Source organism: Rattus norvegicus, chromosome 10 (assembly GCF_036323735.1).
Source record: "Rattus norvegicus strain BN/NHsdMcwi chromosome 10, GRCr8, whole genome shotgun sequence".
Classification (NCBI taxonomy): domain Eukaryota; kingdom Metazoa; phylum Chordata; class Mammalia; order Rodentia; family Muridae; genus Rattus; species Rattus norvegicus.
Window position 1 is genome coordinate 5,703,378 of NC_086028.1, and position 12,104 is coordinate 5,715,481.

General features: G+C 47.6%; 1 pseudogene; it reads left to right on the forward strand.

Annotated features, from left to right (window-relative positions):
• The first annotated feature begins 2,082 nt into the window (after nt 1–2,082).
• On the forward strand, nt 2,083–10,434 carry Ywhaz-ps1 (tyrosine 3-monooxygenase/tryptophan 5-monooxygenase activation protein, zeta, pseudogene 1; annotated as a pseudogene).
• The last annotated feature ends 1,670 nt before the right edge of the window (nt 10,435–12,104 follow it).

Here is a 12,104-nt window from a genome sequence, read left to right on the forward strand (position 1 = left end):
TGATACATTTAAATATTTGTTCTTATAAACTACCTTGGGCATGTTGTCTTATCACAGGGTTAGAAAAGTAGCTAACGGGGCATGCATCCAGATAGGATAAGAAGGAAAAGGAAACGTTAGTACTCTGAAGCGCAGTGTGATGGAAGCTGGTGGCTGCCCCAGGGAGGGACTTCTGGGAAGGAAGACTCATTATCTCATCAGGGGATGGTTAGCCTTCCCTTCCCTTCCCTTTCTCCAGTCTTGGAGATACTCGGGCTTCCTGGGGCAGGTGGGCTTCTAGGTAGGCGACAGACAGCCCCAGCTGACTGAGGCAACTATAGGATGTTTTGGGCAGCTCAAGTCAGGTCTCCATCCAGGCTGGAGGTGGAACTTAGATTCTGTTCTTGTGATCAGAAGTAACTTTGTTTTAATGGTTTTCACCAAAGACACGCAGTTTCCACTCTTATCTGGCAGCTAAGCTCTACAGGGAGGCAAAGCAAGGGTTACCAAAGAAACAGGATATGGGCTTCAAAACCTCATGGTCTCCAAGGCTACTGTGACAGCTACTTTCACCAATGAGGATGACAGGGAACAGGACAAAGGTGTTTGTTTTTTGTGACAGGGTATCACCCCGCAGGCTAGCCTCAAGCTCACCATCCTTCCGCTTCAGCCTCTCCCAAGTACAGAGCTGCTTATATTCACAGCCACGTGGCCAAGGTGGAGCAATCTGCATAGCTGTTTGTAGCAAGCAGAAACTTGCTTTGGAGTTTGGAACGACTTCCTTCCCACGCCTCCTTTCTAGTTACATCTTTAGGGATTTCAAGTCGGTTATTTCAAAGGCATTTGTCTCATGAATGGGTCCAGAGTCCTGAGGTCTCAGCCCCACCCACAGTGACAATGACCCTTAAGCTACCACAGCTTCTGGAGGTATGTTCCTGTGGGCATTTTTACTTTGCTATCCCACAGTGTGCCACAGGCATTTCCAATCATTTCCCAGAGAGAACTGAGAATTCTAATGACAAATCCATTGTTCCTGATCCCCCTGCAGGCAGAGGCAAAAGCCACAATGTGAGTACCTGTGCTAAACAGGGTGTGGTGCTCCTGCCTGTAATTCGGCAGTATGGAAATGGGCAAGAGGATGACAAATTCAAGGTCAACTTAGTGAGTCTGGGGTTATCCTGGGCTGTAGCTGTATCCTGAGAGACCCTGTCTCAAAATAAAACAAGCCATGTAACCCAGCATTCACCCTTGCAAATCCAGGACCTTCTCCCCTTCCTCCTACCATAAGGAGGTCCTAGGACAGGGAAGTCTTCAGCTTCCTCTAGTGTAACCCCAGATGCATCTTGGCTCTTACTCATCTGAAAGAGAAGACTTCAGAAAAAACACAACAGTAAAATAAGCAGTGAAGAGTTCAGTCAGGGCAAGCAACAACAGCAGAAATATATTCCTCAGAAGAGGGGGTGGGCCAGGCAATGACACCACCTTGGTCTTGAACTTCTCATCTTCCCTTTGTCCCCGCTCTGACTTTACTGGAGTAAGACGTGATATGTATAGGTTAAAGCGTAAGTGCTCTAGAGTTGAAAACCATTTAGGGAAAGGGTGGTGATTGCACGTGGTGCATGCTCTCCTGGAGCACCTGGAATGTGACGGCTTAGTGAGGCCCACTATCCTGCCTTGTCCCTTACATCTGTTTCTGGCCCTGAACTGGCTCCTCCAGAGTCAACGACGCACTGTGTATTCAGCTCCGGGGCCTGGGGCTGGCACGTTCATCTTTCTTTGTGCCTCTCTTGGGAGCCTGCTGGCCAATCTTTCCCATAGCTAACTAAGCATTGTGCGTTCAGTGGACTCAGTTTGGGCTTACCTGCGCTTCCAAGTGTGGAGAGACTGAAGACAAACAACTCTGATGGTCATCTACAGACCCACAGAGGAGGACCAGCGGGCGAGGGCCAGCTGTTGGTTCAGGCTGACTCAGCTCTCAGTGTTCCCATGTCAGGCACCACTGGGACATCAGATAGGGGGTAATTCTAAGTATCCAAAATATTTTGGGAAAAAGTATTTCAAAGAAAAATTTTTTTTTTGTTTTTCACAGAACTTCCTCCCAAGATGGAGAAACCACAGGGTAAGTTCTCCTTTCCAAATAAGCACATTCATGTGCTTCTCCAAATCTGAGCAGAGCAGATCTGTGAAGCTCGGCTAGGTACTGGCTTTATGTGTTGGCAGTGCTTTCCCAATGAACAGAGAGCCTGGAAATTTGATTTTGGGGGGGAACAAGTGTGATTGGCAGGGAAATCAAATTGTTATGTTATTGATTGATTGGTTGATGATTGATGGGGTCTTGCTATGTAACTAGATTTTAACTCCCAGCAGCCAGTGTCCTGGGACTATAGTCACTGCACCCAACTAAACTGTGTAGACTTAGTTAAGCACCCAGAAACTTGTTAGGCTCTAACTCCAATGACTGCCGTTCTAAAAGTGAGAGAGGTTTAAGACACAGACAAGTGGGGACAGAAGAGGAGGCAATGCAGAGACCATGTTGGGAGTCCTGTGGCTACACAGCAAGGAACAGATTGTAGGCCCCAGCTTAGAGGCCAGGGAAAGTCCTCCTTTGCAGGGTTTGTGGGGTGAGGGGATCAGAGTCTTACTGACATCTTTGTTTCCAGAGTGGCGAGCACATGTGGCTGTCACTGCGTATCACGCAGGTAGGTTCTCATCACGCACAGCTGGCTTCAAATTCACGACACCATGAAAATCTACTCAATCCTTCAGTTCCTGATGCGGAATTTTTTATTGTTGTTGCTTTTTTGTTTTGAGACACTGTAGCCCAAGCCAGCCTAGAACTCACCATGCAGCCTATGCTGGCCTCAAATTCACAGCAATCGTCTTGCTTGTCCCCAAATGCTGGGACTACAGGGGCTACTCCTCACGCCTGGCTTACGTGACACTGGGGATAGAAGCCAGGGTTCCGTGCGTTCTAGGCAAGTGTACTACTGGAGTAGTGGATCAGTCACGGTGACTGCGTCCTGGGGGGCGGGGGGGGGACACACAGAAACTGTCTGGAGACATTTCCAGTTAACACCACCGAAAGTGAGCCGGCTCCAGCCGGTGAGGCAAAGGGTGCTGTTAAGCATCCTTGATGCACAAAGATGTTGCTTACAACGAGATAGCATTTGGCCCAGACATGGGGACATACAAAAGCTTAAAGTAGACTGATGTCTACACATGAAGGGGCTCTGGGAAGCTTCACGAAGGCCTGCGGCCAGCCTGGGCTAATTACTTGTGTGTCACTATAAAGGGAACCTCAAGGGGACACTGGGAAGAAAGTTGGCCCAGCTGAGTGGCCCCTGCCCCGACTTTATACTCTGGACGCCTGGATTGAGGTGGTCAGATCAGGAATAAGATGGCCAGTTCTAGCTGATTTTGACTTTCAGAGAGAGTTAGCTAGTACGGGTGTCCTGCGCCAGTGAACCGCATCTGTGTTTTCATTTGGTAGGATCCGGCAGTCACACCTCAAAGCAATTAAGTTACCATCCGGAGTATTGGGCAGTGACCCGAACACATTTTTATCCTTAGAAATCTTCCAAGTGAACCCTCCAAACAACTCCAGCTACTGGCAGCCGTCCATAAACGAATGGGAAGACCCCCCTTGCCCACACATCGCACTGAACATGGAAAAGTCTGGCTGGTGCCTACCTAAAGCCTTCGCCCCTGATGACCAGTGCCCGTGTAAGGTATCTGGCACACTAACAAGGAAGAAACGTGAACGCCAACTCTGCAGTAAACCCTTTCATCCGCAATGGTGACCTTCCTGCGTGATACCCTGGTACCGTGGTGGCACAAACATGAGAGTAACCAACCACCCTCTGATCGGATTTAAGGCACTGCATGAGGTGGAGCCCACGCCTCACACTGGTTGGGTGGCCAGGAACATGAAGCTAGATAGGCCACGACCTAGGGGGAAACTAAATACTACTGTTCTGCTAAAGGAACAAAGCAATAAAACAATTCCTAATGTCATTCCGCACTGCCTGTAGATCAGTGCTTTGCCCAACCACCATCAGAGAAGCTTCCCTCTTTAGTAGATGGGACTTAATACAGAGACACAAAGACTGGAAATTGTGCAGAGGGTAAAAGACCTTGGCACACTCAGTCCTAAACGGTATGTCTCAGTCAAATCCCTCCCCTCAGGGTTCAGAAAACTATGCAGAGGAGGTAGAAATACGGTAAAAGCCAGAGGGGACGGAGGACTCCAAGGCAACGGTGCCTCCCAGACTCACTCCACAGGACTGATGCACGTCTGAGCTCACAGACCGTGGCAGCAGCACAGGGTCTGCGCAGGTTCAAACCAGATGGGTCTCAGTACTGGGATGGGGGAAGAAAACATAAGCTCTCATCCCTAACCCAAAGCTAACTCCAACTAACAATGGCTACGAAGGAAAAGTCAGTTTCTCCAAGAGTGTCTTACTGAGTACTAAGGACACCACAATTAAGGGCAGGCCCCATGCCCAGGAGAACATGGTCAACACAAGTAAACACAATAATATTGTGGGAGAGTTTTTGCCTCATATTTCTTTGTTTGGGCACTTTTCCCATTCCTGGTCTTTTGCCTGTGTATTAGTTTTCTGATTTTGAGTGTGTGTGTGTGTGTGTGTGTGTGTGTGTGTGTGTGTGTGTATGAGCATGCATGTCTATGCAGATATATGTCTGCGTCTGTTCATGTGTGTGTGTCTATGTGGGTGTCTGTGTGTGTTTGTATGTGCCTGTCTCTGTGTGTCTGTGCCTGTGTCTGTATGTCTTGTGCTCTTTCTTAGTTTATTTTTTGTTTATGTGTGTTCATCTTGCTTTAACCTTGTATGCCTGTCTCTTTTATTTGCCCGTTTTTAAGAGGGAAAGATGTGGAGTTAAAAGAGTAGAGAGGTGGAAAGGATCTGGGAGGAGACAAGGGCGAAGAAACCATGACCAGAATATATCACATGAAAATAACTTTATTTTCGATTAAAAAAAATAAAATCTCCATCACGGTTATGAGGTAGCGATGACCATTATGGCTGAGGGTCACCAGCACATGAGAAACTGTATTAAAGGGCTGCAGCACTAGGAAATTTGAGAACTGTTCCTCTCCAAACTTCCAGGTACATCCTCATGTTCCACCCTGAGAAGTCTCAGTACTGCTGCCATTTACCGTGGCCTGCAGCACCTCCCCGCCAAGGGTTGGTGAGACGGCTCAGTGAGTAAAGTACTTAACTGACAAGCATAAGGAGCTAGGTTCAAACCCCAGGACCCCTGTGAAAAAGCCTGATATGGTGACATAGTCACTGACTGAGGAGGGGGAGACAGAAAGACACCTGGGCCTTGATGGTCTGCCAACACGAAAAGGCGTTTGCTGTGGGACCTACATGGTTGAAGGCAAGGAGCAACTTCTGAAAAGCCTGACGTCTGCACACTTACGAGGGCAACACACACACACACACACACACACACACACACACACGGGAGGGGAGAGAGGGGCAGAGATAGAGAGACAGAGAGAGACAGAGGGAGAAAGACAAGTAAGTAACAATTATTTTTAACATAAAGGACTGCTAAAGAATAAACGATACTCCAATTTATCTTTGGCCTCCACACGTTTGGACACACTCACACTGAAAGGTGAAAAGTCTTGAGATTCTAATCCCTTCTCTCCCACTGAAGTGTGAATCTGCTACTCACACGGTTGCCTCCAGGCCGCCCTGAGAGCGTCTCTCTGGGATGCAAACACTCAGACAGAACTCACGGAGCCCCAGGCCCCGAGGGGTAGCCTGCGTTTGTACTTTGGGTTCTTCTTTCTTCCAGCCTTCTCCACTCCTTTCCCACTCTGCCAATGCCTAACACTAGATAGGAGAGAAAAGAGGACGGAGGGAAAGGAGGTAGCCGTATGGTTAGACTATTTCCCGCTGATTAAAGGTGTCCAGTTCCTTGGGGCACATTTGATCTCTGCCATCAGAATATCTAATTTCCTGTTGTTGTTTCTTCTTTGCCCAGGTCTACTCAACAAACCGAAGCCGACCAACAACCCACCCTGTTGTTTCTCTGCCCTCTGAAAAGTCCCCAAAATTTCAAACACCACACAATCGCAGAAACTACCTGCTGCTGGCAAAATCACGCCCTTGCTAGAGCATGAGGCAAATCAGTCAGCTGCTCTGAACAGTCCGAAGCAGCCCCATATCCCACACCTGGGATTGAAAGAAAACATATTCTTCTAATATGTCTGTGTTTTTAAAGAAACCAGAAACTCCAAACCTGTCACTACGAGGCCACGTGACAGCAAATGGTCACCTTGTTTCAGCTTGAACTGCTGCCTCTTGTCCTGAACAAATGGACTTCTCTCTCCCTCTTTAGGTCTGTGGCAATTAACAAATCCAGATGGACCAGGCACACTTGACATTTGACATTAACATGCTGTCGTCCTCTAAGTGTGCAACTGAGTTATCATAAAAACTGCGGGAGTTGGGGAGATGGCTCAGGAGTCGAGAACTGTGACTTAAGGATGCAGAGGACCTGTATTCAGGTCCCAGAACCCACATGGATACTCCCAAGTAACTCCAGTTCCAGGGGTACACACAGACACAGACACAGACACAGACACAGACACACACACACACACACACACACACACACAATCCGTTTTGTGTGTGTGTGTGTGTGTGTGTGTGTGTGTGTGTGTGAATGAGAGAGAGACACAGAGAGAGATCCATTCTATAGATTCTGTTCCTCTAGAGACCGTGACCATCACACTCCTTCCTCAGATCCGTGAATAGCCTGGATTATAGACATGGGTCACCAGTTCTGGCTCAGGCTCAGCTGGTGACTTCAAAGGAGCCGAACTGAGACACGCTAGCCTCTTTCCAGATAACAGTAATTAATGAATTGGTATCGGTTTCTACTATTAGTCATCCATCCTCTTTGATGGGGATGCCAGAAGGAAGTATTGATGTACCCATTGTCATCCACTCTTCTCAACCCACCAGCCCCTCTAGATGGGGGCATAGGTGTACCCACTAGTCTCCTCTGGATGGGCGGCATGGGTGTACCCAGCAGTCCATGCTCTTACAGACTTTCTGCTTTTGAAGAACGATCCCCTCTGTAGGGCCAGGAAGCTGATCCATGCTCCCCTGTGTCCTACCACAGTCCTGAGAGAGGCACTCTAGAAGTAACTCATTAGGATTCCTCCACTGGGCAGGCCTGGCAGTAGTCATGTGACTGTAGTCTCTCTGTGACTCCTGGCCTGATTCCTGTGAGGAAAGTTACTGCCCAGATGAGAAGTCTAGCTTTCAATTTCAAACTGAGGATAGGAACTCGAAGCCAGAGCTGAAACCAAAGACACTGGGAAATACTCCTTTCCTGCTTTACCACCTCTGGGAAACCCCCCGCAGGTTGGAAGGATCAGGGAGCTGCTATCGAGAAGCCCCAGGGCTGCCCAGTAGCTCCTTGCTCCAGTCTAGGCCCCACGGTGATTGATTTCCTCTTACAGGGAAGAGACAGGAAAAGATTCTGAGACACCAGGAGGAGTTTAGCTTCCTTTTGGAGGCTTCTCTGGTTAGCCCAGTCCTGCTATGCAACTTGGACAGAACCGGAAACACTGTGGCAGCCATTTTCTGAACCACCGATAGAACCCAGTACTGGAAGGGCTGCAGAGGCAGCTGTGGGGTGGGCGTGGGAGAAACTCAACTTCCAGCAGAAAAATGAGCCCAGGCTGTTGGTAGGTGGAACTATGGTCCCCCTGGAACAGAGATGACTATGTTGGGGGGGGGGTGTGTGGGGCAGACACTCACAGGAGCTTCTGGAGGCTAGCTGTGTCTTGATTTGATTTCTGGGTACTGGGTCTATGATTTTGCATTTCTTCCCTGAGACAAGGGGAGATTGATGTATACCCCAGGCTGGGCTTGAACTGCTACTATCTTCCCAGTGCTGGGCAGCAGCCAGGAGCCTCCACCAGCATGATTTTGAGCTTCATTGGTAGATATTTATATGTTAATATACTTGAGTATGTAAGTAGCAAGAGACCACACACACACACACACACACACATAACACACACATGCACACACATAACACACACATGCACACACATAACACACACATAACACATACACATATAACACACACACATACACTTAATTTAGTAAGGGTATGAGATGTAATTCAACAGTAGAGTGGTTACTACGTATAAACAAAACTCGGGATGGGAAGGGAAGGGAAGGGAAAGGAAGAGAAGGGAAAGGAAGGGAAGGGCCTAACGAGGTACATGCTTTTAATCTCAGCACTTGGGAGGCAGAGGCAGGACGATCAGGAGTTCAAGGCCCCCCTCAGCAACATAGGGAGTATGAGTCTAGGCTGGAGAAGAAAATTCAGGAAGGCTTTGGAAAACAGCCTGGTAGTTCCTTAAAATATACAAAAAGGCAAATATACAAAATATACAAAAAGGCAAAACTATTGCTCAGTGACAGAGCATTTGCGTATCGTGTGTGAGGCCCTGAGTTCAACCCCCTGCACTGAGAAAGAAAAGCACAGAGAGGGTTGGTGAGACTCCTCACGAGGTAATCACAACTCTGCTGCGAGCCTGACAGCCTGAGTTCAGCTCCTGGAACTCACATAAAGGTAGGAGTGACTCCATGGCTTCGTTCCCAGGCCTCTATAGGGAGCATGACACATGTGCAACCCACCACATCCTACACACATGCTAATGTGGGACCATGGCAGATCAGGAGGTTAAGGATAGCCTGAGCTACATAATGAGTCCAAGGCAATCCTGGGCTATCTGAGACCCCGTCTTAACACTCTTCTCTGAAAAGAGAATGAAGACCTTTGGACGGGAATGCTCCAAGCAGTCATTATTTATAACAGCCCCACAGTAGGAACCACCCAGTGTCCTGCCCTGGATGAAATGGTAATTAAAAAGTCATGGCCTTGAACTTTCGATCCTCTCCCCTCTGCCTCCTACGTGCTAGGGTCACAAGGATGCACCATCACGTATAGGCAGGAAGGCTTTTGGCATTGCAACAGAGATCTACAAATGCATTGAATCGATTTCATAGTGCCCTAGCCTACGCGCAGGTTCAGGCTACCAGGTGTGCACATCTGCAATTTTAAAACATACCTGCAAAGTTCCCTTTTCAAGGTAAGGCTGCATAATGCCCTGTTTGGCATGTGGACATACACTGTTTATGGACCACAATTCAACATGCCACCAATGGGGTGGGCCAGGCAGATCCCTAAAGGTGTGCCTTGTTGAAATCATTGTAGAAGATTGAGGACAGTCTCAGCCTTGCCACCACTGTGAGTCCCCTGAGACGGCTGCGGGGGGATAAAAATGAGCTGGCACTGAAAGCCAAACGGTCAAAGAGACATTATGATGACATGGTAGCCTGCTTAGAGTCTGTAACTGAGCAAGGTGCCAGAGTTTTCTAAGGAGAGGAATCCTCTCTGTGTTGCTTATATAAAACACTGTAGAAGCTGGTAAGTCATCTTAGGATCAGCTCAAGCATCGAGCCGAAGATGGCAGGTACAGCAAAAGCAGCCGATGGCTTGAGAACAGAGAACGTTGAGACTGCACTGAGACATCGCAATGATGCACTGTCTCTTTTACGAAGGTTCTTGATCCTCGATACCTTTCCAGCAGAAAGCAAAGTCTTCTATCTGAAACTGAAAGGCCACGACTGCTGTTACTTGGCCGAGGTGGATGCTGGAGAAGACAAGAAACGAATTGCGGGCCAGTCACAGCCAGCATACCAAGAAGCAAAAAGGAAATGCCACCAACACAACCTCTGTGTTCTGAGATTCCAAACTCTCCAGAGAGAGAGGCTTCTCTCCTGCAAAAACAGCGTTTAATGAAGCCACTGCTGAACTTGGGACACTGAGCACAGAGTCGAACAGAGACAGCACACTGATCATACAGTTACTGAGAGACAACCTGATGTGGTGGACATTGGTTGCCCAGGGAGACAAGCAAAGCAGGAAGGAGGAGCCTAACCAGTCTTCCACCCTTTGCCTCATTCTAAAGTTTACACAGTAGCCCATCTGTCATTCATACTGTCTCCAAGACAGTTCTGTTGTCATTCATGACAGCTTATATCACATCTGTTTTAATTTCTGTATTTCCCCTGTGGTTTTTTTGTTTTAATATTGGGGGAGTAGAGCCACTTGACTTTAGGGAGTTACTTGTTTTCATCTTGAGGTGGCCAGTATGGGATGTGGAATTTTTACATGACTTACACATCTGGCATGCTCTTTGGGCACATTGTGTTTTCAGAAGGGCCAGCGTTCAAACTGCTTCCACGTCTAAGCAAAGAAATCTGCCTCCTTATCGGTGTGTGCTGGCGGGGAATAGACTGGTAACTGTTTTCTGTTGCAAGTGTGTTTATTATGATGCGTTAACATTTGGAGCTCTATGTGAGACTCGTACAAACATCCTTTGGATGCACATGGGGAGCGTGTGTGTGTGTGTGTGTGTGTGTGTGTGTGTGTGTGTGTGTGTGTGTGTATAGTGGTCCCTAGACAAATCTGTGGCCCAATTTACTCTATAAGGGCAGACACAGGTCACGTACCATTACTTATAAGATCTCTACTTCTTGCTTGCTTTCATTTCATTTTATTTTAACATGAATGTGTGTGTGTATGTATGTATGTACATATATATATATACATATATGCATGTATGTTTACTTTTTTGCTTGCTTGCTTATTTGTTTATTTATGTTTTTCAAGACTGGGTCTCACGTTGTAGCCCTGGCTGTCCTGGAGTTCACTTTGTAAAAGAGGCTGGCCTGGAACTCACACAGATCCACCTGCCTCTGTCCGGAGCTGGGATTCAAGGCGTGTGCCACCCCCAGGCCGGCTGTTTCTTTGCATTATTTTTGCTACAACTTTACTTGTGTGAAGTTTTAGCAATCTAAGGTCAAATGTAAAAGTGAAGCAGTAGTAAAAGTGAATTGCTTGGTGTTCCCGGCTTTGTGCGTGTCAAGCACAGCTGTAAACAATAGCCAATGCATTTAGCTTTTTTTCCTTTTTAGTTACTTGCTTTTGTGATATTTTTTTGACAATTGTCTAATATATATGTGCTGTACAAATATTTAACAGGAAAATAAGTTGAGGTGGCAGCTGGCTTTGTCTTAATGTCTCATGAAATCTTCATGAAGAATCCAAGCACGGTTGTTGAGAACACGTGTATTAAGTGTAATTCTACATGTAAGTGGAATAAATAAAGTTTTATGAATGGACTTTTCATCTCCTTTACAGGTTTCTGTGTAGATTTTGTTTTTTAGAGGGAATTGTCTCTTTATCCTCTTTGCAGCTAATGGGCTTCTATCAAGTTTCGATTGCAAAGTTTACCATAACAACAAAAAATAACACTAGTGTAATACCACTCCCAGCCATGTCCCATAGTCTTCCCCTTCTTGACCCTCTCAAGACTTGAAATGGACTTCTATTTTCCTGGGTGAGGGGAAATTTTGTCGGCAAAAGGTAAGGTGCTCCATTTAAAACTTCGGTTTACCAAGTTTTCTAACTTAGGAAAGCACAATGTTCTGGATCCACGATGACGCAGGGCAGCACTGACTGTTGCAAACCGCTGTTGGTGTCAGGGACTCCCTTGATGCTTTCACAGCTGCCTGGGGGTTCCGGCCCTTCATTTCAACATCAGGGGCACAGGATAACTTCTTCTTTATCATCCTGTCATCGACCTTTCTGACTTGTAGGCCTTGTGTCTGGAATCAGGCCACATGGTCTTTCTGGCTGTGCTCAGTACCTAAGATACCCGCTTCCTCCGCTCGCATCCCAGTCTCCCCTCACCCTTTCTCCTCCAGTCCAGCTCCCCTCACCCTTTCTCCTCCAGTCCAGCTCCCCTCACCCTTTCTCCTCCAGTCCAGCTCCCCTCACCCTTTCTCCACCAGTCCAGCTCCCCTCACCCTTTCTCCTCCAGTCCAGCTCTCCTCACCCTTTCTCCTCCAGTCCAGCTCTCCTCACCCTTTCTCCTCCAGTCCAGCTCTCCTCACCCTTTCTCCTCCAGTCCAGCTCTCCTCACCCTTTCTCCTCCAGTCCAGCTCTCCTCACCCTTTCTCCTCCAGTCCAGCTCTCCTCCGCTGAGCTTTTGT